General features: G+C 42.1%; 1 protein-coding gene across 3 annotated transcripts in view; it reads left to right on the forward strand.

Annotated features, from left to right (window-relative positions):
* NDST2 (N-deacetylase and N-sulfotransferase 2) overlaps positions 1-24,429 on the forward strand; it is a 175,225-nt gene that overhangs the window by 30,309 nt on the left and 120,487 nt on the right. Inside the window, exon 1 of one of the 3 annotated variants that reach the window (XM_054982349.1) lies at positions 5,115-5,134. The exons of the other annotated variants lie outside the window; for them this stretch is intronic. The gene's annotated coding sequence lies outside the window, so the exon portion shown is untranslated. Of the gene's footprint in view, positions 1-5,114; positions 5,135-24,429 lie in introns of those variants that run through there. 3 annotated transcript variants of the gene reach the window in all.

The following is a 24,429-nucleotide window of genomic DNA, read 5'->3' on the forward strand; positions in this document are numbered from 1 at the left end:
CTAGAAAAAAGAGAATTACACTTCTTTCAGCATCTGTTTGTTAGGTATTGACTTTCCTTCATGCAGATATGCCCGGCACTTTGACAAGATAGACCGTTGCTCTATGTTATGTTAAGGTCACCATCAGATATTCCCTTATGTCACTTGCATCTGAAATTATTTTTTTAGGGTTAGGATTAGGGAAAAGGTGCTCTTGCACCCACTGACCATGCACAGATTTCCATCACAGAAATTATACAATTCTTGCAGCACTGATACATATTCATGAAGCTTTCTACCTCCAAGGTCTTGTTCTTGGTAGCAAGAAGAATATAAGCGAGATATGTTATCTGTTGGTGTTGGACTCCATGATTTCCAAAATGTCAGACTCTTAATTCATGCCAAAGATGAGCGGTTTCAACAGATATCACCCTCCCTCTCTCTGAAGCCACAACATCCCAAATTAAAGGACATTCACCTTTTAGCTGTGTGCAAGGCATTCCTGAGCTACACTCAATGCACCGTAGAGGCCAGTTACTTGGAGTTCCTTTTCTCAAAGTTCATCCTGCAGTCCAGAGAATCTACACTGAGCTGCCAGCTTATAGGATGTATTTCTGGTTGAAAATAAATGTGTACTGAGGGAATTCCCTTCATGAGGGGAGTTACAATCTCAGCGGCCTTTGACTCCAGTGCCTTGTTAGTCGGCATTTGGAATGCAGCAACACAGACTTCAGAGTCAACATTTATCTGCAACTCTAAGATAACTCCTTTGCCTCAGCAAACAGTGGCTTTAGGCCAGAGAGTTCTTCAGCTCCCATTAAAGGATTAGCGTGGTGTAAGTAAGTAGAAGCAGCCGACCATTCTGTCAAATTTGTACTACATAACGGGCAAGTTATAAATTGCCTAGCTAGGGCTGCTAAATTCTGCCGATATTTTTCTAAAGTAAATAACATTATTCCTGCTTGTCAAATACGGTTTTAAGTATGTGGCTTTTGCAATTAGACTGCTACTCTCTTGTGCCCTCCTTATGCTGTTTGCATGGATTGGTACGCGTCAAAGCTATCATTAGGATAATAGCTGCTGTCTTAACATTCCTCTAATGTCACAATGACTTCTCTCTAGTCACTGGTTTTAAAAAGAACTTTAAAGAGTTTGTTTTGCAGTGGGATAATACCATCTTTGGCTATTTAAGATTTCCCCCTAAACTTTGGAGCAGAACTTCAGAAAAAAGATCTCCATCATATTTGTTTTGTTTATTTTTTTAAATCTAAAAACAAATTTTAAAATATTTGTCTGCTTATTAAGAAATGATGTAGTTGATGTTAGCTAATTAAAAATTGAACTGAATGCACTGGAAATAATCAGGAAAAGTAATTTACTCCTCTCTCTTCTGATACGTTCCTGATACTGTTTCAGTTTTAGGGCAGCAATAAGGGGAGTGGACCCAACCAGGAGGTGGAGCCAACCAGCTTTTCCACTCCACCAGAGCCCTTTTCACATTACTTACCTGCTCCTGGAACATTGCGAAATATCGCGCAAAAAAAGCGGAAGATAGCGTCTTCTCGCGAGAGCTTTGCGCGACATCGCACAAAACTCTCGCAAGAAGACACGATCTTTGGTGTGTTCGCAATGTTCCAGGAGCAGGTAAGAAGTGTGAAAAGGGCCCAGTTCTCTTCCCTCACATGACTTTTGTTGATGCAGCCAAGGCCTATAACCCCCAGCATAACCATTTTGGGCAGTAGATAGGACCCTCCCTCCCTTTTTCATCAACAGAAAAGCTGGTTGAGTCCACCTCAGTTTAAGTGTCAGGCATGTCAAGTGTGTATGGAACTTGGCAACAGAGGATTTTGCTGGTAGATTTCTGAGCGCAGTATTTTCCTGAATCACTGGGGAAAATTTTGTATGTACGAGTTCGTCTCTGTTTTGCTGTTGTTTTGCCGTTGTTAAACTGTGTGTATAACAGTATGTTTCTGTTGTGTGTGAGAGTGTTTTGTTATTTAAATAGACTGCCTTTATGGGTTGCCAAATGCCACCCTGCGCATACTGAACAAAGAAGTATTTTAGTTACCTATAAAATTGGGAACCTCTTTGACATTTGGAAGAGAGAGAATTCCTGAGAATTTCATTGTATTTGAAAGAAAAATAAAAGGTAGAGCTGGCGATGAGTTGTACCTCGAATTGCCAGTAGAACAAGGATGCTGTCTTCGGTCTGAGTGAAATCTGTCAGCCAGGTCCCCATGGCTGAAGGACAGAATGCCTGAAAAATTTATCTGCAGGCCACAAAACAAGAGTTATAGCTGCAACCGTTTCTCCCGTTGCAACAATGACAGCAAATAGAATTTTAAAAGAGTACATATTTATTTACTTCATTTATACCCCAGCTTTCTCCACAGTGGGCACCCAAAGCAGCTTACACTGTTCCCCCCTTCCATTTTAGCTTCACAACAACCCTGTGAGGTAGCAATAGAAAAGAGCAAGAATCCAGTAGCACCTGTAAGACTAACAACATTTGTGGTAGGGTATGAGCTTTCGTGAGACACAGCTCACTTTGCGAGTCTTCTAGGTGCTACTGGACTCTTGCTCTTTTCTGCTGCTACAGACAGACTAACATGGCTACCCATCTTGACCGGTGAGGTCGGTTAGTCTGAGAGTGAGTGATTGGGCCAAGGTCACTCAGCAAGCTTCCATGGTAGAGGGAGGATTTGAACCAGGGTCTCCCAGATCCTACTGGGATACCCTAACTGCTCCATTAAATTGGCCCTGTAGGAATGTGAATTAAAATAAATAATTTGTTTTTTAAAGAACTAACACTGCAGCCCTCTGCAAGGCTGAGAGTTTAGACTAGAGTAACTGTGCATGGAATTGCATTCCGCAAAGGTGGAAAATTTGGTGCACATATCCCTCATCCTTTTAAGCAACATATGTTAGTCTCGCCGTATTCTGTCCCAGATACCTTTCTGAATAACATGTGGTTTCTTTGTAAAATAAGGGTACATTTCTTGAAGCAGAAAATTTTGACTTCAAAGTTAGATGATCACAACAGTACTGTGAGACATTTGATAGGAAGAAAGATGAGAGTGCATGCATCTAAAATATGGAAACGATCTAAATAAGGCAATAAGAGGACAAGTCCATTTCTTATGTTTAAATGGCCGTGGTATTTAAATTGCGCCTTACTCTGCAAAGAGCCCTAAAGTGGTATTGTGTGGCCTCTTATTAAATAAGAATCCATGTAAATAATGCTTCTTTTGCCTTTCTGAGGTGACAGGCTAACATGGTTATTCTGGGTACTGCTTTTGGATTGCTGGAAAAGGCATTAAGTTTTATAAGGCTTGTGACAATAAAACATAATAAATTTCCCACGGCCGTATTTTCTTGTGATCATGTGATAGCTTTGATATGTGAAACTGCAGTTGAAGATGGGATATCTCAGAGCATTCTTATCATATTTAAAACAGACCCTGTCAGCGAGGCATCAACTCGGATATGAAACGTTTATCACTGTCTGGCTTTTCTTCAACGTTTTTGCTGCAGCCTGGCTCGTTAATTCTGATCCAAAGCCATATAGTTGAATGAATAACGATCCGAACATGCAGCTCACATGAAATGGTAGTTATTGAAATTTTCTTCTAATAAAGCAACATGGCATGAATTAGCCAGTTGTTCCCTCCTCCTCCTCACCCCTTTGAAATATGTGTTACACCATTCACAGCACAACAGAACTCATTATATCTATATGCTAACATACTCTGCATCTTCTGCAGGCACCATGTTAGAACTCTTTCCAAGGCCTGATTGACTTGGCTCCTGCGGCGTTCAAAATTTCAAAATGCTTAGGTATCTCAAAGACTGTCTCCTCTCGTTTGAACTGAACCGCTCATTGGAATCTTTGGGTTCTCCCTTCTGTTCTGCTACCATCTTCGGCAGATAATGTGTCCTTTTAATGACAGTGCCCGTTCTGTGGTATTCTTTGCCCTGGGAGATTCAGTTAGCTTCTGTTGTATTTGTTTTCAGACACCAGCTCAAGATGCTGCTTTCTTGGCATGCATTTGGCTGTATCATAATGGTCAATTGGCATCTCCTTTCTAAGGCTTTGATAACAATGTACTCACTGTTCCATTTGTTGATGCCTTTCGTATTTGCTGACGTTTCCCTCATTTGCTAGTGTTTTTGGTTTGTTTGTGTTATTTGTAGGGTGAAATGTAAGGGGGAAAACATTTTAATAAATATAGATAATAATCCAGATGACAAATGTGGGAGATCTCCCCATTTCACCATGTCTTCGCTTAGAAAAGGTGCCAGTTGGGTTCTTATTGCATACATTTGTGTGTAATATGCCATTAGCAATCCAGTGTATTGCAGACTTGAATAGATAATAGAGTATATAAGCTAGGCAGATTGGTTTGTATTTGTAGACCTTTTCACTTGCTTTGAAGCTCATTATTTGCTCAGTTATCAGACTGTGGAAGGGAGGGAAATTGAGACATAAGAACATTTTAGGTATTTGGGACAAGGAGATATAAGGGAACTGCATGTGTGTGTGGGGAAGGGGCCTTCAGACAGACCTGGAATTTATTGAAGTATAAGGGGTTGCCATAAGTCAACTCTGACTTGAGGGCACTCTACACACACACACACACACACACACACACACACACACACACAATGTGTCTACAGACTCCATCAGCCTCTACTGCAGATACTGTAATGGCAGTCATACCCACTTCTGGTCTGAAATGCTTTGTTTTAGAGCTCTTCTTCAGCCCCATCCTGAAAGCTGAGTGGAATGTGACTAGACTGTAGCACAGTATGGACTAAAACACATATCCGTGCCCCAATCTTTGACTTAGTAAAGCGGAATGACTTATCTAGTACAGGATCCCTCTGACAAAGGAAAGAGCGAAAACGGTTGCTTTTTCCACCACACATATCTTGATATGTCCGGTGGTACTTTTCTCGTCACATCATGTCCTCATCATTCTTTTTCATCAGGAAAGCCCTGATCTTATAAATACAACTGCTGAGATAAATGGGACCTCTTTCTGATTAGATATGGGTAGAATTTATCTATTTTTATCTTGCCATTCCTCCAAGTTACTCTGGGTAGTGTACATGATGCTCCCTCACCCTCGTGATCTGCACAACAACTTGTGAGGTAAGTTAGGCTGGGAGAGTGACAAAGTCAGAATCATCCAGTGATCTCCGTGGCCAAACGGGGTTCTAACTCGGATTTCCCTGCTCCAAGTCTAATATTTTCACCATGGAACTACGCTGACTCTCAACTACGAAGTTGAGCTACTAGGCCGCAGTCTAATACACACTTGGGAGGGATTCCCACTAAATGTAGTGAAGGTGAGTCGACCAGCTAGAAGTGAGTTGCTTACTCAAGACTGTATTCATTAATGAACAGAGGTGACATTTTCTTTCTTCAGAATATGAATGATTGCATGCGTCTCCAGGGTAGCCTTATTTACAGCCAGGAGACAATGGAGAATGAGGTAATCTTTGCTTTCTGTCGGATTCTGTATTTCAGCTATGTGTGGTTTGGGAAGATCGTGGAATTCCTAGGGATTTTTTCATCAAGCCTCCATATTGGTTGGTCTTTCTCTTTCCTTTCTGATTTGGTACTGAATGTTGGAGTGGCTTCTATGTAGTATTTCTGTAGGCACAAGGATTTCCACCGGTGGAGTCTGATGTTTGTGGCTCCAGTCTCCTGGAGCAGCCCAGAATGTCCCCTGAAATCATGGTCCTGGGAGAGAACGCTGAGTAGTGTTTGGGGGGAGAACACTATGAGTAGTGTTGGGGGGGGAGCAGATTTGGGGCTGTTGGTGGGGAAGGAGAGTCATGCTCCACAGGTGGAAGTCCTTGAGTCCACAGAAACGCTTTGTTGGATCCACCCCCCTACATCCAACCGTGAAGGGACAGAGAATTTGCATCATCATTTTCATTGCTTTATCTGGGTTTTGAAACATTAGGGTTTGTCTTTGTATCTGGCTGCTGGGTATTACAATCCTCAAAGCATCCCAGATACTTTTTTAGAAATTCAAAGTGCTGTATAGGGAGGGAGGAATCGGCCCTTGCCAGAAAACTAGAATTTTGTTGTCAGGTGTTAAAAGTCCCAGGGCAAACCGCATGTCTTTCAGAAACAGAAGTTTGGGGATTTGTAATATGGTGGAGGACAAGAGCTCAATTTTTTCATGAATCAGAATAAAGGAACCAATAAACCGGAGAAGTGGATTTTCAAGGAAGAATTAAGCCCTTGGCAGCTGGGGTATTTTAAGAGGGAAAACCCTGTTGCCGGAGCATCTGAGTTGTTCCATGAGTTTAGTTTCAGGTGGCCCTTCAGGTTTGTCTTTAAGATGCGACGGGACCCAAATCTTGGTTTTCCATGAGTGTTAAGATTTTTTTTTTTTGAAAAATTTTTTATTGGGTTAGAATCCATTATTTTTACATTTACATTCAATTTTCCCCAATTTTTCATCTCTAACCCCCTCCCTTTCCCCCCCTTTTGTTGACTTCCAACAGCTTTCCGACCCTTTGTCCCCTTTCCCTTACTTCTATTAGATTCCTCTATCTAAAACAAATATATATTCTCCATTAATCTAAGCAGTACACCCTTAACTATTTTTAACATTGTATACCCAAACTGTAAGTCTTTGTTTCCATCTTAGATAAACAATTTATCCCATTTTTCAATTTCAAATATTTCTATATATCATAAACCATGTAAATCATACATTCATTTAAATCAAACAATTTGACTTATTCTCTATATATTACTCATTCTATCTTTTTGTAATAATTCTGTATAACTCTCATCACGTAGTCAATCAATTTGACTCATCTGTATCTTCAGACATTCAGTTTGGTACATTTTACAAAACTTACCAAAGAAAGAAAATATTGTTAGTTAATCAATCCTTATATTTAATCCTTATAGTTAATTATTTTCTATCTATATTCTGTTTGTTAACCTATATATATCTATATATATGTCAATCTATTAGTCTAACTGCTTATTAATTCTCATTTATCTCTTCTCCCCCCGGTAAAGTCTCCCCCCTCTACTTCAGTACTTCAGTAGTTCTCAAACTGCCACAGTTTTCCTCCCACCTCCCATTTCTTCTCCAGGTATTGTTTCAGCTTCTCCCAGTCTATGTTGAACTGCCCTGAGTCCAGATCTCTCAGTTTTCTTGTCATCTTATCCATTTCAGCCATATACAGCAATTTGTAAATCCAATCTTCAATAGTTGGCACTTCTTGTACTTTCCATTTTTGCGCATACAAAAGTCTAGCAGCTGCTGTCATATAAAATATCAACGTCCTGTGTTGGGCTGGAATTCCCTCCATTCCCAAGTTCAGTAGCAGGAGTTCTGGGTTCTTATTAATTTGAAATTGTAGAATTTCACTCATTTCTCTTATTATTTCCCCCCAGTACTGCCTGGCTACCTCACACGACCACCACATATGATAGAGGGAGCCCTCATGCTTCTTACATTTCCAGCATTTATTAGAAGTGTTCAAATTCCCTAGCGCAATCTTCTTTGGTGTCATGTACCAACGATAGATCATTTTGTAGATGTTCTCTTTAATATTAGTACATGTCGTTGTCTTCATTGTAGTTTTCCACAAGTATTCCCATGCCTCCATTGTTATTTCTTTATTAAAATTTATAGCCCATTTCACCATTTGTGTTTTCACTGTCTCATCCTCGGTATACCATTTCAACAGTACTTGGTATACCTTGGATATTCTTTTCTTGTCTTCTTTAAGAAGGGTCTGCTCTAGTTCCGAATTCTCTATTCGTATACCTCCCTTTACAGAGTCCGAGTTATATAAGTCTCTGATCTGTCTATACTGGAACCAGTCGTAATTAGGTGATAGTTCCTCTTGCGTCTTTATTCTAAGTTTGGATGCTTCAATTTTAGTTATTTCTTTATACGTTAAACATTGTTGTTCATTATCAACAGCTCTCGGGTCTATCACCTCATATGGAACCACCCACAAGGGAGTTCCTTCTTGTAGATAAATTCTATACTTCTTCCAGATCATGTACAGACTTCTCCGTATAAAATGGTGCAGGAACATCGAGTTGACCTTTACTTTGTCATGCCATAGATATGCGTGCCATCCAAATATTTTTTTATATCCCTCTAGGGCTAGTAGTTTCTTGTTCTTTAATGTCATCCATTCTTTCAACCAAACTAGGCAGATTGCATCATGATAAAGTCTCAGATTGGGCAGTTGCATTCCGCCTCTTTCCTTTGCATCTTGTAAAACTTTCACTTTCACTCGAGGCTTCTTGCCTGCCCAAACAAAATCTGATATTTTCCTCTGCCATTTTTCAAATTGTTTAGAGTCTCTGATGATTGGTATTGTCTGTAGCAAAAACATTACTCTTGGTAACACATTCATCTTAACTGCTGCAATCCTACCCAACCATGACAGATTCAGTCTGTTCCATTTAATCAAGTCTCTCTCTATCTGAGTCCATAGTTTTTCATAATTGTTTTTGAATAAATCTATGTTCTTTGCAGTTAATTCGACTCCCAAATATTTCACTTTGCTTGTTACTTCACAGTCCGTTGTTTCCGTTAATAATTGTTGTTTCTGCTTAGTCATATTTTTACATAATATCTTTGACTTCTTTTTGTTGATATAAAAACCTGCCAAGTCTCCAAACTCCTTGATCTTATCTATCACTCTTGGCATGTTCTCCAATGGGTCCTCTACAATTAACATTATGTCATCCGCAAATGCTCTGACCTTATATGAATAGTCCTTTATTTTTATTCCACGAATTTCCTCATCTTGTCGTATTTGTATCATCAGAATCTCCAATACTAAAATGAACAACAGTGGAGACAACGGGCAACCTTGTCTTGTTCCTTATCGTCAGTTTCTTGGTCACTTCATCATTCACCACAATTGCTGCAGTCTGGTCCCTGTAAATTTCCTTAATTGCTCTGATGAATCTTTCTCCCAATTGTAGCTTTTCCATAGTGGCAAACATAAAGTCCCAGTTTAAATTGTCAAACGCTTTTTCAGCGTCAACAAAGAAGAAACCAACCTCTTTGTCACAACGCTTGTCATAATATTCAATAGCATTGATCACTGTCCTTAAATTGTCTCTTATTTGTCTGTCTGGCAAAAAGCCTGCTTGTTCCTCCTCTATAACTTCCGAGAGCCACCCCTTCAATCTCTCCGCCAATATCTTCGCAAAAATTTTATAGTCATTATTAAGTAGCGATATAGGTCTGTAATTTTTCACGTTAGTCAGGTCTTGGCCCTCTTTTGGGATCAATGATATGTTCGCTTCACTCCAAGTGTCTGGAATCCTTTGATCCCTTAAAACTCCATTCATCACCTCTTTTAGGAATGGTGCCAGTTCATTGGCCATTGTCTTATAAAATTTAGCCGTAAGTCCATCTGGCCCTGGCGCCTTTCCTAGATTTGCAGATTGTATTGCCTTACTTATTTCCTCGTCAGTTACTTCACTGTTCAACTTATTTCTCCAAGCTTCCGAGATTTCTGGAAGTTTGGTTTTCTCCAAATATAACGCTATTGATTCTTTATTTACTTCTTTCTTATTATACAGCTTAGCGTAGAATTTATAAAAGGCTCTACTAATGGTAGTCTGCTCCAAATACGTTTTGTTGTCTTCACAAATTTTATTTATTATTTTCTTTTCCCTTCTCTTCTTCAATTGCCATGCCAGGTACTTCCCAGGTTTATTGGCACCCTCAAACGCTTTTTGATTCAGTCTTTTAAGATTCCACTCCAATTCTTTATTACTCATTGCTGTTAGCTGTTCTTGAAGTATTTTAATTTCCTGATATACTTTCTTTTTCCCTGGTCTCTTTTTTAGCTGTATTTCTTTGGCTTTTATTTTCTCCTCAATCTCTTGTCTTTTCTCCTCTTTCTTCTTTCTTGCTCTACCATTTAAATCCATTAGTATGCCCCTTATAACCGCCTTGTAAGCATCCCAAACTTTATTGGTTGGTACTTCTTTATTCACGTTGTATTGTATAAAAAACTTTGTCTCTCTTCTCAATATTTCCATATTCTCTCTTTCCTGTAACAAGTCCTCATTTATTCTCCATGCTTTCCTTTTTCTCCTTTTTCCTAGTTTCCACATAATTGGGTTGTGATCTGAGCCTACCATCGGCATTATTTCTACCTCCTTAGTCCATAACGCTAAGTCTTTTGAGGCCCAGATCATGTCAATTCTTGATAATGTGGAATGCCTTGCAGAATAAAAAGTAAACTGTCTGCTTTTAGGATATTCTCTCCTCCATACATCTTCAAGAGTCTCTTGTTGAATCAACTCAAAAAAAAGCTTTGGTAATAGTCCTCTTTTCTTTTGTGCCGTTGTAGTCTTTTTATCTAGTTCCAAGTCTGTCACTCCATTGAAGTCTCCAGCAAGAATTATCTGGTCATATGAAAAATCGTCTAAATGCTTCCTCAAGTCCTCAAAGAAGCTTTCTTTTGCACCGTTAGGTGCATAAAGTCCGACTACCAACACTCTCTTTAAATTCCAAATACATTCCACTGCTACAAATCTAGCTTCCACATCTCTCATAACAAATTTTGGCTGTAGCTCCTCTTTTATGTACAGCACCACTCCTCTTTTTTTCTTGTTAGAGGCCGCTACAAATTCTTTGCCCAGTTTTCCAGATTTTAAATATTTTACATCCTGTTTTCTAATATGGGTCTCTTGCAAACAAACAATGTCACATTTTTGTTTTAGTAGCCAGTGAAAAATATTTTTCCTCTTATTCGGTGAATTTAGTCCATTTACATTCCAAGATAATACTTTACACTCCATACTCATAATCTTGTTGGTAAGTTTTTTTCATTGTCCTTAATAAATCGCTCCATCTCTCGCTCAGATCTGATGCGTTTTTTGGCCCCTCCAAACTCAAAGGACACTCCTTCTGGTAACTCCCATCTGTACCTGATTTTCATGTCCTTCAAAATCTGAATTAGCACTTTGTATTTTTTCCGGTCTAATAACACTGATCTGGGCAATTCCTTCATTATAATAATCGTCTTGCCATCAATCTCCAATGGATCTTGAAACTGCTTTGTCACAATCTTCTCTTTCATATTTCGTGTTGTAAACTGCACAATCACATCTCTTGGTAGTTTCCTCTGGGTTGCGATTCTCGAATTCACACGGTATGCCACATCTAGGATAGCCACAACTTCCTCCTCCTCCTTCCCCAGGTATTCAGCCAACACCTCAGTCATCTGTTCTTGCGCTGACTTTCCTTCCACTTCTGGCAAGCCACGAAAACGTAGCTGCTTCTCCATATGCTTAGTTTCTGCAACTGACATTCTCCCCTTCACCAGTCTCATCTCTGTTTGTTGCATGTCTGCTAAATTCTCCATCGCGTCTTCTACTGTTTTGACTCTCTGCTGCGTTCCTTGTAATTCACTTCGTATTGTTTCCATACCTTTTTTCACTTCTGACAGCTCCGATTTTACTGTCTGTGTTACCTCTTTAACCTCTTTAATCAGCTCCAATTTCGTGTCCTTAAGTTCTTTAATCACATCTAAAAGTTTTTTGTCCAAGTTTTTATCCAGGTTTTCTATTGCCGATTGCCACTCTTTTTTTGACATCGTGGGGCTTGCTTTAGCTCGCTCCCACGAATCCGCTCTCTTCCTTAACTCCGTGGCGTAAAATTTAGCGTTTTTTAATTTAAATGTCCCGGTCTTCTTGCAAAAATTAAATTTTAAAGAGTCCAAAATGTCGGGCGTCTTTTCTCTATGGTTTCTCTATAATTTTGTAATCCAAGATGGCCTACCTTTTCCGCTGAAGCCGCGACCCTTCCCCTTTCAAAAATGGCGATTCCCTTCTTCCTGCCCTCCAGCAAGGGCCGCTTCTCTCCAGCCGCTCTATTGTTATTACGCACTTCCTGTCTCCCGTCTTCCCACAGCAGATCTCGCGATGGTGTCTTTTTCTCACAGCTCCAAAACCACAGGTATTCAAAACAATAGTCCGATTTCTTTAATAACTTCTTTAAACTTAGTCTCTTTTCAAATACAACTCCTGCCGAGTCTTCCCCTCCTTTTCGCTAGTCTGTTGCAGTTTAAAAATCTACTTTTTTTCCTCTCTGTTTTTGTCAATCTGTCCCGTATCAGAAGATAATGATCTTTACCTTCTCTTCACTTTTCTCGGGTTGTAATCGCTGTTTCGATTTTAAGTTCTCCTCTCAGCTTCTTCCCCCAATCGAAGCTTGGGTATGTAGGTCTTATGCCAGCCGAATTGGCCCCAAAACTGCCGCAGAGATTGTAGCCGACCCGTCGCAAGGTGGGACCTCAAGGATCGGGAGGGGACCCGTTGTGTAGAGCCCCCCTCGTCCGAGATCTAACTCACCCTGGGGTCTTGAGCATTCTTTGCCTGCTCTCCGCCTGAGAGCAGTCGGCCGTGGGCTATTTTCACCCCACCGGCCGGTTAAAACGGCAGTCCGGTCAGCTCCGCAAGTGGAGCTGCGTTAGACCTCCATGAATCCCAAACTGGAAGTCCCATGAGTGTTAAGATTAAAGTGTGTGGAAGTAAGAGAGATATGTATGTTGGTGGAATTTCTGAAACACATGTCTAGAAATGCTTGAAAGGCAAGGAATCTCAGAAGAGAGAGATAAGCCACAGAAGCCTGTGTTTAACAGCATGAATTTGTAGCAGATAAGTTAAAGTTAGCTGCTCTAAGTAAAGCACAGAAGGGAGAAGAGGAAGCTAGGAACGTAGCCTTAGTACTACAAAGGAAAATTAATAAACTCCAGTCCCAATTAGAGGAAGCCTAGGAGGTCATGCGTTTCCTAACTGACCAGAACGGCTTGTCTAAAAACCGCAGCAAGCCATGTGGAGTATGAAGTCATCATTACCAAAAGAAAAACCCAGCTGCAGGCATATGGCGACAAACAGTTAAAGGAAGATTCCTCTCTCCAGGCAGAGATCCTTTCCTTGACCGTCTCACCTTCAACCCCAGTGATTGTTGCTGAAACAGAATGATAACAGCCATTGACACAACAACTCTAATCAATTAATTAATTTATTTAGAACATTTTTATCTTACTCTTTCTCCAACAAGTGCAGGGCAGTACATGTCGTTCTCCCCTCTATTTTATCTTCACAACAGCAATGTAATGTCCAGGGAGAGGGCATTGAGGGCCTGCTTTGCCCATTCCACACTCTATGGATTAGTCTGTTGGTGTCAGATAGACATCATCAACATCATCATCATCATCATCATCATCATCATCATCATCATCATCATCATCATCAGTTCGTCTTTCTCACTGAGATTCCAGGCAGATTGCGCCATACTGAAATACAATATAATTAACAGCTAGAACATTCACTGAGCAAAGTACAATAATGAATAATAGTTAGGACAGTCAGTGAAAACAGATACAATAGGGTATGATAACAGAAACGTTTAAGCTAGCATAAAGCTGAGCACAGAGATGAAATCTTTCCGGAACACAGCATAACTAAATTTACATGGCATGTTTAGCAATGTGGAAACTCCCTTGTAGGTACATATCTGCATCAGTAAGCAGTACCCAATAGTGTCGCGTATAGTCCCTGTTCCTACCAAGGCATCTCTCTGAGCTATTTCTTATGATACAGCCCTATAATCTGAGTAGAAAGCCCTCCTGAATAATTCAGAATTATTGCATTTATTTATTTATTTTATTCAACTTATACCCCGCCCTTCCCGCAAGCGGCTTTCAACAAATTTACTGTTAAAATACAATAAAACCCTTATTAATGCATTAAGACATTAAAATTGAGGCGCCATCAGACAGATCAGCTACTACAAAATCATCATAAGCCCCAGCACCACCATAAGGTGCTGCAAAAGGAGCTGCAAAAGGAGGGTGCGGCAGTCAGAAGGGGGACTAAAAGCTGGCCCCTAGTCAAAGGCCTGGCGGAACATCTCTGTCTTGCAAGCCTTGCGGAACTGTAAAAGGTCCCGCAGGGCCCGGATCTCCATTGGAAGAGTGTTCCACCAGGCTGGGGCCAGGGCAGAAAAGGCCCTGGCACTAGTTGAGGCCAGCCGAACGTCCCTTGGGCCGGGGACCACCAGAAGCTGCTTATCCGCAGAGCGCAAGGCCCTGCGGGGGACATAATGGGAGAGGCGGTCCCATAGGTATACAGGTCCCAGTCCGTGGAGGGCTTTAAATACTAAGACCAGTTTGTGGAAATCCAGGCAAGTGGGAGCTTTCCTGATCTTCTCAGGCAAACCATTTCATAAGGTGGCGGCTGCCACAGAGAGCGCTCACGTATGGATAGCTGTTGATTTTGTCCGACCGCAGGGTGGTATCTGCAGAAGGCCCTATTCAGATGAGCAAAACTGCCTTGGTGGAACATAGGGAGAGAGGCGATTTTACAGATATGAGGTGCCTAGGCCATGAAGGGCTTTGAATGTGATAGCCATGAACTTGAATTGTGCCCAGTAACCGATGGGAAGCCAATGGAGTGACTGCATAATGGGAGTGATATGCGTGCTTCCTAGATCCTGAGAGAGTTCTGCACCAGCTGGAGTCTCCAAGTCAGCTCTGAGGGGAGACGTAGTCTAGTCTTGATGTTACCGTGCTGTGAATCCAGGTGCCCAGATCAGCCATGTCAAGGAAGAGGGCCGTCTTCCAGGATAGTCACTTAGAAGAAGGCCTTTTTAGCAGGTGCATTTACTTGCTTCTCTAGCAGCAGTGTTGCTAGTATCACCCCAGGCTCTTAACTGAGTCAGCTGGGATCAACTGAACCCCATCAAAGGTCGGAAGCACAATGACTGAAGAAGTGAGCTGTGACTCACGAGAGCTCGTACCCTACCACTAAAGTTGTTAGTCTTATAGGTGCTACTGGACTCTTGCTCTTTTCTACTGCTTCAAGATCTCTGCTTTTCTAACCAACATAATTTCCATCTTAGTTCAGTTTCAATTTGTTTGGTTTTAGCCAATTGACAACAGTTAACAAGCAATGATTCAGTACTCTATCGCATCACCAGGGGTTTTGGATCATGAGATATAGAACTGGGTATCATTATTGTGCTATTTGATGGTTTTCTGTTGTTGTTTCTGACAGCGTAAGGTGCTTTGAGTCACCACTGAATAGAGAAAATTGGGAGTCAGTAGAGATGGAACGAGACTGGAATGTTATGGTCCCTACAACCCTCTCCAGTCAGTATTCTGTCCACAGCATTCTGTACCAACTGTAGCTTCCAGACAGTCTTCAAGGGCAGCACCACATAAAGTGCATTGCAGTAATCTAGCCTAGGTGTTACTGGGGCATGTACTGCATTGGCAAGATATTTTCTGCCCAGGAAGGTCTGCAGCTGGCTCACCAGCCAAAACTGATGGAAGGCTCCCCTAGCAATTGTTGCCTGTTTATCAAACAAGAGGCCTGGGTCCAGCAGCATCCCTAAGCTATGAACCTGTTCCTTTAGGGGGAATGTAACCCCATCTAGAACAGGAGATGAGCCATTTCCTCCCATCAGTAGAACCTCCATTTTGTAAGGATTAAATTTCAGCTTGTTAACCCTCATCCATGCCAAAACTGCCCCCAGTTCACAGATTCCACAGCCTCCCTGGGATTGCTGGTAGTGCAAGATAGAGGTAATCTTCATATTGGTGACAACTTAGCCCAAATCTCCAGATGACCTCTCCCAGTGGCTTTGCATAGATATTGAAAAGCTTTGGGGCCAAGATGTAACCTTGGGGCACCCCATAGGCCAGAGCATCACACTCTGAAGCCTACCCTTGAGGTAGAACTGGAACCACTGCAGAACAGAGCCTCCAAATCCCAATCCCCAAAGGTGGTCCATAAGGATACCGATTGATGGTATCAAAAGCCACCAAGAGGTTCAGGAGAATTAACAGGGTCATACTCCGCTGTCCATCTCCCAGTGCATGTCATCCACCAGGGCACTAAGGTTTTTTCAGTCCCCTAACCAGGCCTGAAACCAGATAGATCCACTTAATTCAAGAATCCCTGGAGCAAGCCACCACTCGTCCAGTCACCTTGCTCAAGAATGGTACATTTGAGATGGGACAGTAGTTACTCAACTCTCCAGGGTCTAGAGTAAGTTTTTTTCAAGGCAGGAGTGGCCACCTCCTCTCTCTGGGAGGCATTTTCTTTATCCTGGACCCAGTCTGCCAGACGACCCCACTCTCCCACCCCAGCAGATTTAAGCAGCCAAAGGGATAAGGGTCGTACGGGCTGGTGGTAGGTCTCAAACTTCCAAGAATCCTGTCCACATTCTCAGACTGTACAAGCTGAAAAGTATCCCACACAACTGAACAAACCAGCACCCTGGTACCATCCAACCCTGTCATCGCTAACGCAGAGTCCAAGTTGGAAGAGACGCAAGAGATTTTATCCACAAAGGGCTTTGCAAAATGATTGCAATACGCTGCAGAGCAATTCACCTGATCCTGTAGGCCAGAAGAACCCAATTCTCTGCTGACCACCCGGAAGAGTTCTGTGGCTCTTCACTGTGCTGTCTGAAAACCAATTGGATTCATCAGTCTATAAGGGCTATGCTGATATGTCACTGAGTACGCTGGTGGGGCACAGTTGCAAAAGCTTAACCCCTCCCCCAGCCAGGTCTCAGTGATACAGGCCAGATCAGCTCTCAATTAATTCCTGGATGGCTGCTCTTTTGCTTGTAACCAGCCTGGCGTTTAAAAGCAAGATATTATAGCCCAACAGGATATTGATATAGTCACCAGCATCACCCTGGCTGGAAGAAGAAGGTACTGCCCACAAATATCTGCTGGCACTTCCCTTTGCCTGGCCTGTTTTTCTCCCACCTCAATATCTCCCCCCACCCCACACCCTATTGATCATGACACCACCACCCCTCCCCATTCTGCTCCCCCAGGAACATCTCCAGCCAGCAGGTGACACATAGACTATCAAACTTAAATACAACAACCTAATATCTTCTTTTTCTATTTTACATAGCATCACAATAAAAGACTCAAATATTGTAATCTTTCCTCCTCCTCCTGTCCCCATGTTGCTTTTTACAAGTGCCCTTCCAAAAGAAAACATACTTTTTCCTGAAAAGATCAGATTCTTGCAACCAGCTAGTGATGCGTATAACAGAGGGCCAGCTGGGTCTGATGGAAAGTGCAGCACCTGGTGGAAATTGGGAACAAATGATTCATGTGATGGACAGGGCTGCCTGCTTTGGGTCCAGTGTTTGAGTGACAGACACATTGCATGGTCTTGCTGTTTTTCATCCATGTCTTGGAGCAGAAACTGGATGGGAAGAGAGTGGTGGGGATAAAACCAATCACAGTCCCTGCTGGTTCACTGTATGTACAATCCCCCTGGAAACAGAGTCTGCATTTCGATGTCAAGCTGAGCAAGCATTAAGCCTAAATTTGCACAAACTTGGCTTGGCTCATACGTGCATCTCCCTCTGTTGCCCTCCTTTCTCACATGGAGCATGGTGATAAAATCCTGTTTTAAAACTGCTTAAATATTTGTACTTGTGATCCTTCTCTGAAGTGAATGTGGAGCAGTGCTTCAGCGTAATATTTAAGGATTTATTTTTTTCACCCACCTGACAATTTCCTTCATGTTAGTTTTGACGGGGAGAGAGCTACGTTGCTGTGTTTTGTTTCCGTTAACCAGCCGTGTGCCTCATCTGTTTTACAATGTCCAAGATGGAGCAAGCACACGGGGGTACCCAACACCTGGAAATCAGTTCTGTGGGAATGGAAGACTAGAAACACTGGTGGCTCTGGATCTCTGTATAATAGCGGCAGCAAATTCTGGATCAGAGACCTGAAGCAGGCCAGTTCAGGCTGCTGTGACTCTTAAAGCCATATGTGCAACTGGAATATGGATGCATAGTTTCACTTTGGCTTTTTAAGAGGCCTAAATCCCAATCCTAATTGGATTTCTATCACACAGGCTCATGCTGCTTCATAGTACGTTTGTTTGTTTCTTTCGTTTGCTTGCTTGCTTGTTTGTTAGTTTGGTATCATTGCTATCAAGCTCATTGTCCAAATGGAAACCAAAACAACTTGGAAAATACTAGTTGAAAGAAGCAAAGTGCAACGTAGACAAACAACCAAAACAAACTAGCCCAGAGACCTCCCGGACTGGTCCGTGGGGTTGCCACCCTCCAGGTGGTGCCTGGAAATCTCCTGGAATCACGACTTCTCTCCAGGCAACAGAGATCAGTTCCCCTGGAGAATATGACACCTTTGGAAGGTGTACTCTGGAATTATATCCCCACTGAGCTCCTTCCGCTCTGCACATTCTGCCGTCCCCAGGCTCCGACCCCAAATCTCCAGGAATTTCCCAAGCCAGAGCCAGCAACCCTACTGGTCCAGGATGCACTGGGGTGGTCCAGCAAGGCCACAGTCTGTGAGCCAAGAGCTGTTCGGTTCTTACTGAAAAGTTTGCACCTCTGGCTACCCCATGGATCTGAGCACCTGCATCTGGGAGGAGACAAAAATTCAGCCTGGATATTAGACAGCTGGCAGCCATCTTTCCACAATTCCTCTCCCTTGCTGAAAGAGCCTCTGGCCACCCCCAGGTTTTGAGTACCTTCAATTAAAGTCCAGGTCTTGTTTCAAAGGAATGGAAGCTCGTTCAGTAGAAAGCTTGTCATTAATAGCAATGAGATCTAAACATGACATTGTGGGAAATTTTCTCACTCTTTTGAATATGTATAGGTTTGAATGGTTTTCTTCTTTCCCGCTTTTCTCCCCATCCGTAAGTTGTTAAAAACAACAAAAATGCGTATTTTTTTGTTGTTGTTTAAAGCAACAGCTTGGTGGAACATTGTGGGAATAGTGCTTGGGATGAAAGAATGCTGATCTGAATTTAGCCGTAGATCACTCACTGCCTCTCAGCTTCAGTTTCGCATTCATACAATGGTAGGAATTGCAGTAGACTGTTGGAAAGGATTCAGTTAAGAGCCCAGGTCAGCTATAAATTTAAGTGGGAGGAAAGTAGATTGGTCTGGCTTTGGTCTGCATTATCATCACTCCCATTACGTCCATGCAGTCGTCTAGGACACACTTAAGACATGCATAGATTTGTATATGTTACCAAAAGTTAGGTCCAGATATTCATGGAATTCTAAATGAAACAGATCAGCCTAACGTGATTCAGGTTTCTCCATCTGCCCTTTCCTGAGCAACTAAATGGTGCAGGATTAAGTAGCCCGAGATTTCTCTGCCTTTAGATAAGCTTTTCTGTTGTAGCCAGGAAGTAATTAATTTTTATAATGAATTTCTGTCCTTTAAAAAAGAGGGACTGCTATACGACAGCCTCCGTCCTCATGTTCAGAGCAGATATCTGTTTCAACCAAATGGAAGCAGCACTTAAGCTTTAACAAGTAGACGAGGCTGACCCCCGCCGTGGATCTGCTAGAGGACCTGCAACAGCTTGGCTGTCTGTTGGAGCATATGTTAAAACGGAAAGATGAATGAATCAAAAATGCATAAGTGCTTTGGCAGATCATTGATTCTGCTGAATTGTATTGAAGAAAGCCCACTTTGCAGAAGTCATAGGTTGCTGAGTAGCACCTCTTAATAATCACAGCATTTGAGATAGCAAGTCTCAGGAGTGAGGGTGGTAGAAGAGCTGCATACCCGATTCAAAAAAACGTAATGTAACATACCAGACACATTGCAACCTGAGCAACAAAATAAAATATATAATTACCCAATTTTTTAATTTCTTACGGAGAAATGACTTCCCAGTTTCAAAAATTTAAAAATACTGAACTGTTTTCCTATAAGATAAGAATATAATAGCTGTTGATCTTCCTTCAGCATCACCGCTGGAAGGGGCAGCTTGTTTTCCATTAGCAGCAGCAAATTGCTGCCTCCTGCACACCTTGGGGGAAAGTGCATTACCTGAAACCCAGGAGGGAAGAAAGACATAGTCTGAAAGAGATCTTTCTTGTATCCTCTGAAGACGCAAGCTTGCCATTCGAGAATGCTCCTGTCCCTTTTCTTAATGCTGCTTTCTCCAGACCGGCTTTTAATGTGCCTCTTTTGCGTTCTTGCCATCCTCCTTCCCTCTCTGGTTGCCATGGAGAATGAAATGCTGGCTCCATTCAAGCAGCTGGCTGAATAGGTTTTGAGGTTGATGGATGGTGAGAATCTCTTATCCCTCCACCTCCCTCCTTTTCCAAATACCGCCCCCGCCTGGTTCTTGACATTTCACTTGCCAGAGAATGGCTGTCACTAAGAGGAGTCTGAAAGGGAGGCTGGCCGCGTCCTGCTGAGATGCTCTTTCAGTTTCGGGGATGAGATCAGCAGCCCTGAGAAGGTCTTGGGGACTGAACTGCAAAGCTGCATCTGCAGGCCGGCCAGCCGAAGCAGGAATGCTCACTTGGACGTCTGCTCCCTCCCGTTCCCACCCACAGTCTCCAAAACATATCAAGGAAGTACAGACCTCCCCCATTTCTTGTTTTTCGGGAGGCGGTGCAAGTTAAAAGAAAAGGTAAGCAATTCTGAGTCCAAGTAACTAAAAGGCGTTTCTTATTGGAGTGATCTTGTTCTTACGGGCCGCCGTGCGAAAGCTATCTTTAAACAGCAACTCTCTTTATGAGCACCAAGAGTTTCCTATTACTTTAACGGCTTAATGTTTGGAATGCCTCTGTCTAATCTTAGGACACTTAACTGTTTCCTTTTCTTATTCCTGCTGGGTGATTTAAGACTTTAGCTGGAGGATAACTAGCTTTTACTCTTGAGATGAGTTTCGGATTAAAATGCTTTGCATAAATGAAAAATTATCTGGAAATCGTGATAGAGTTGGGATAGTTCTGTAGCACTGCTGAGCAAATTCATCGCCCTGCCGCCTGATAAAGAATTATATGGAGTTTTATTCTAGCAAGGATAGACCTCTTGAGAGGTATATGACCAACAGTCGTTCTTAGGGTTGCCAGCTCCGAGTTGGGAAATTCCTGGAGATCTGGGGGGTGAGACCTGGAGAAACCTGGAGAAAGTGGGGTTTGGGGAGGGAGAGGACCTTGGCATGGCATAATTCCATAGAGTCCACCAGTTCCACCAGTTGTCATTCCAGGAGATCTCCAGCCACTACCTGGAGGCTGGCAACCCTAGTCGTTCTTGTTGGATACAGTGATCGATATAAATATTGCATTTTTTCCTGCCCTTCCCCCAAGTAGCTCAGGGTAGCATGTGTGAATCCCTCCTCCTTTAACCTCACAGCATACTGGTGAGGTAGGTTAGGCTAAGAGTTACTGGCCCAGGGTCATCCTTTAAGCTTCCTGGCTGAACTGAGATTTGATGCTGAGTCTCACTCGTCCTAGTCTGATACTGTAGTCATTAAACCACACTGGTTCTTAGAGTTAACATTTACCTCTCTGTGGAATTTACCTCTGCTATGGAATTTTTATTCTGTAGCAATGTAAACTCAGTTTCCTCAGTGCTGGTTAATATTTAGGTAATTATGTGTGACACCAATACCAAGCGTTCTTCCCTCCGTCCCGGAGTTTTGATTCTCACTAGGCTTTCAAGCCCTGTTGCGCAAAGGACTGCTGCCTTCCTGCTGGGGTTTCCCAACAGCAAGGATGTTTTCCTGCCCTGGCAGGTAGTTTCCAGTTTTGCCATTACAGCATTTCTGCTTCCGGAGGTTTACAATAGGTTTGTGTGGGCAAAGATGTAGCTGACTTTTGTTTGGTGCTCCAGAGGGATTCTCCCATCACTCCGTTTGTGTCCACTGGAAAGGATGATGCTATGTTTTATACTTGGCTGATCTAATATTATGAACATATTGAGCTAACTGGGAAAATCTCTTCCCCACCCACGAATCACACTGCTTGTGCAGTTTCTGCTTCCACCAGATTAATCAGATGTGTTAGGCAGAGTTCGCTCGACTGATAGAGGAATCCAGTGGGGGACACATTAGTGCTGTGTTCGTGAAGCAATGTGGGATGTTGACTCTAGAGTCTTTGGACTATGGCTGAAGTTTTATCTGGGTTTGCTACAGTTTTAATTGATGTAGGCCTTTTCTGTACAGAGCAGGATGGATTTCAGTGCTTCAGTTTGCTTTGAGAACATTATTCTTCTGATGTTTGTCTCAGCATGGACTTCCTCCTTTCTGTACACGTTGTTTTTCCATTTCCTATCATGTTAAGTTTGTTGGCTATATTTTATTTCTGATGATATCAGATTTCCCTTTGGCATAATTTTTAGTTTAAAAATGCTTTCTGATTCAAGGCCCACCTTTCTTTCTTTCTTTCTTTCTTTCTTTCTTTCTTTCTTTCTTTCTTTCTTTCTTTCTTTCTTTCTCTCTCTCTCTCTCTCTCTCTCTCTCTCTCTCTCTCTCTCTCTCTCTCTCTCTCTCTCTCTCTCTCTCCTCCTCCTCCTCCTCCTCCTCCTCCTCCTCCTCCTCCTCCTTACAGAAGACTTAGACACCCCCGTTTTCCTCTGATTTTCTGTTGGAGGTCAGAATTTCCTTCCAGCTAGCATTCAGTAAAATTGCCATGGTTTAAATATTTTCAACTATTGTACTTACTTATACTTTATATAAAAGGTGTTCTGGCTGTGTTTAGATGCTCATACAAGTCTATGGATCATTCTTGTCCATCGAAAGTAACATTCAGATGCTGGGTTCCATGTATAAACTTGCACTGCTTTGCCCTTCTTTATTGCAAGCTTCTCAGTCTATATTCCTGTCCTGTTCTCTGTGTTGGCTGTCATTGGCACGAAAAAGTGATTGATTTGTGTTGAAGAATGCATAACTCCAATACTCCGTTCTCTCTGTGAAGCCATGAATAGCCTTTCTGCACCTTTTGTGTATGCTGTATGTTCTACTACAAAAAGCATATCCTTCATTCAGAATTTCATATATATTTTTAATTTGCTTAATCTATTTTGCTTCTTACACTATTTTCTTTTCGAAATTAATCTCGAAGAACAACATAGTAATATGTTGACGTCCAAAGAGCTACATTGGGAGCTCAGTTGAGTGTTTAGCTAATTTCTTCTGAACATAGACATGCTCTTCCCTTGCCCCATGATATCACAAGATTTTTTTCAGTTTTGGCAAAGGCTTTCCATGCAGGTGTTGCTGAAGGAACATGTCCAAGGGTCTCTTTGTTGCCTTGAGTCAAAGGCACAGTTCTTTTGACCCAGGCAATCTCGAGCTCAACTCATTAGATGCTATATATTAGTTTAAAATGTACCGGGGGATTGGAGGGGTATGAATCGCTCCCGTTTCTTTCCCCTACAATCTGCCCCTGCTCCTTTACTCCCAAAGATGGTCACTATTCATTTCCCTTTGCTGCTGGTTCCACTGCCACCTAGGACGAAGAAGTTGTTTGTAGCCATATTGGTCGAAAAGCCAAATCCAAAAACAAGAACACAACCTATGTAATACGTTTTATTCGGACCAAACGAAATCACACAGAACAGCACCTTTTGAGTTCAATAGAACTCTTAAAAAAATTAAAAGGGGTGTAAATGTGATGAGAATGAGAGGAAACTGCAGTGGGAAATCAGTGGAAAAATGTTAACATACCTCTCATCCATTAGGAGTCTTCTGATATTTGGTGAGATTATACCCCCCTCTCCATATCAAGTTTCAAGACTAATAGGAGAACACATTTTGAATTTACGATAAAATGAATTTCTAGGTGGTGTTAAGAGAGAACGCTGGACCATGTATTTCTGGCAGCTGCTTCATGATTCAGTGGCTGCTTTCAGAGGCCATAAAGCTGTTTGTTTGCAATCAGAATCAGCTGGCCTCCTCCTTCCTTCTTCCTTCCTTCTTTCCTTCCTTCCTTGTGCACCAACTAAAATTGCAAACTAGGAAGTCTTCAATAAACCACATTTTTCTCTAATGGCTGAATCGGGACCTTTAACAAATATACTTGATAAACCCTGTTAAGACTAAATTTAATCTCTCCTGATTATGTGATTTTTCAAGCCTTTTGATGTTTTATTTTTAAGAAAAAGGGCAGTGGTGCAAAAACATACAAATTGCAGAATTTAAATGAAACAATAGACTCTTCTAAGGACCATTACAGTAAAGAATGGCATACAGCCCGACAGTCAAATTCAAACGATGATTATTCTCCATGCAGTATATAATTTTTTTCATTAAAATATTGATTCATCAAATACATTCAATTCTGCTAAATAGCCTCATTATCTTTCTTATCCTAACATGTCCATTCTCCTATTTTAAGAGTCTTGAATGATAATCTCTGTACCTTTTATTCTTTGGAACAGGGCTTTTTCTCAGCTGGAACGTGGTGGAACGGAGTTCCGGCACCTCTTGAAAATGGTCACATGGCCGGTGGCCCCGCCCCTTGATCTCCAGACAGAACAGTGCGGAGGGCAATCTAAACTCCCCTCTGTCTGGAGATCAGGGGGTGGGGCCACCAGCCATGTGACCATTTTTGCCGAGGGCGATTTAAGCTTTAAAAAACTCCCCCCCCC

The sequence above is a fragment of the Eublepharis macularius genome, chromosome 6, assembly GCF_028583425.1.
Source record: "Eublepharis macularius isolate TG4126 chromosome 6, MPM_Emac_v1.0, whole genome shotgun sequence".
NCBI classification, from domain to species: domain Eukaryota; kingdom Metazoa; phylum Chordata; class Lepidosauria; order Squamata; family Eublepharidae; genus Eublepharis; species Eublepharis macularius.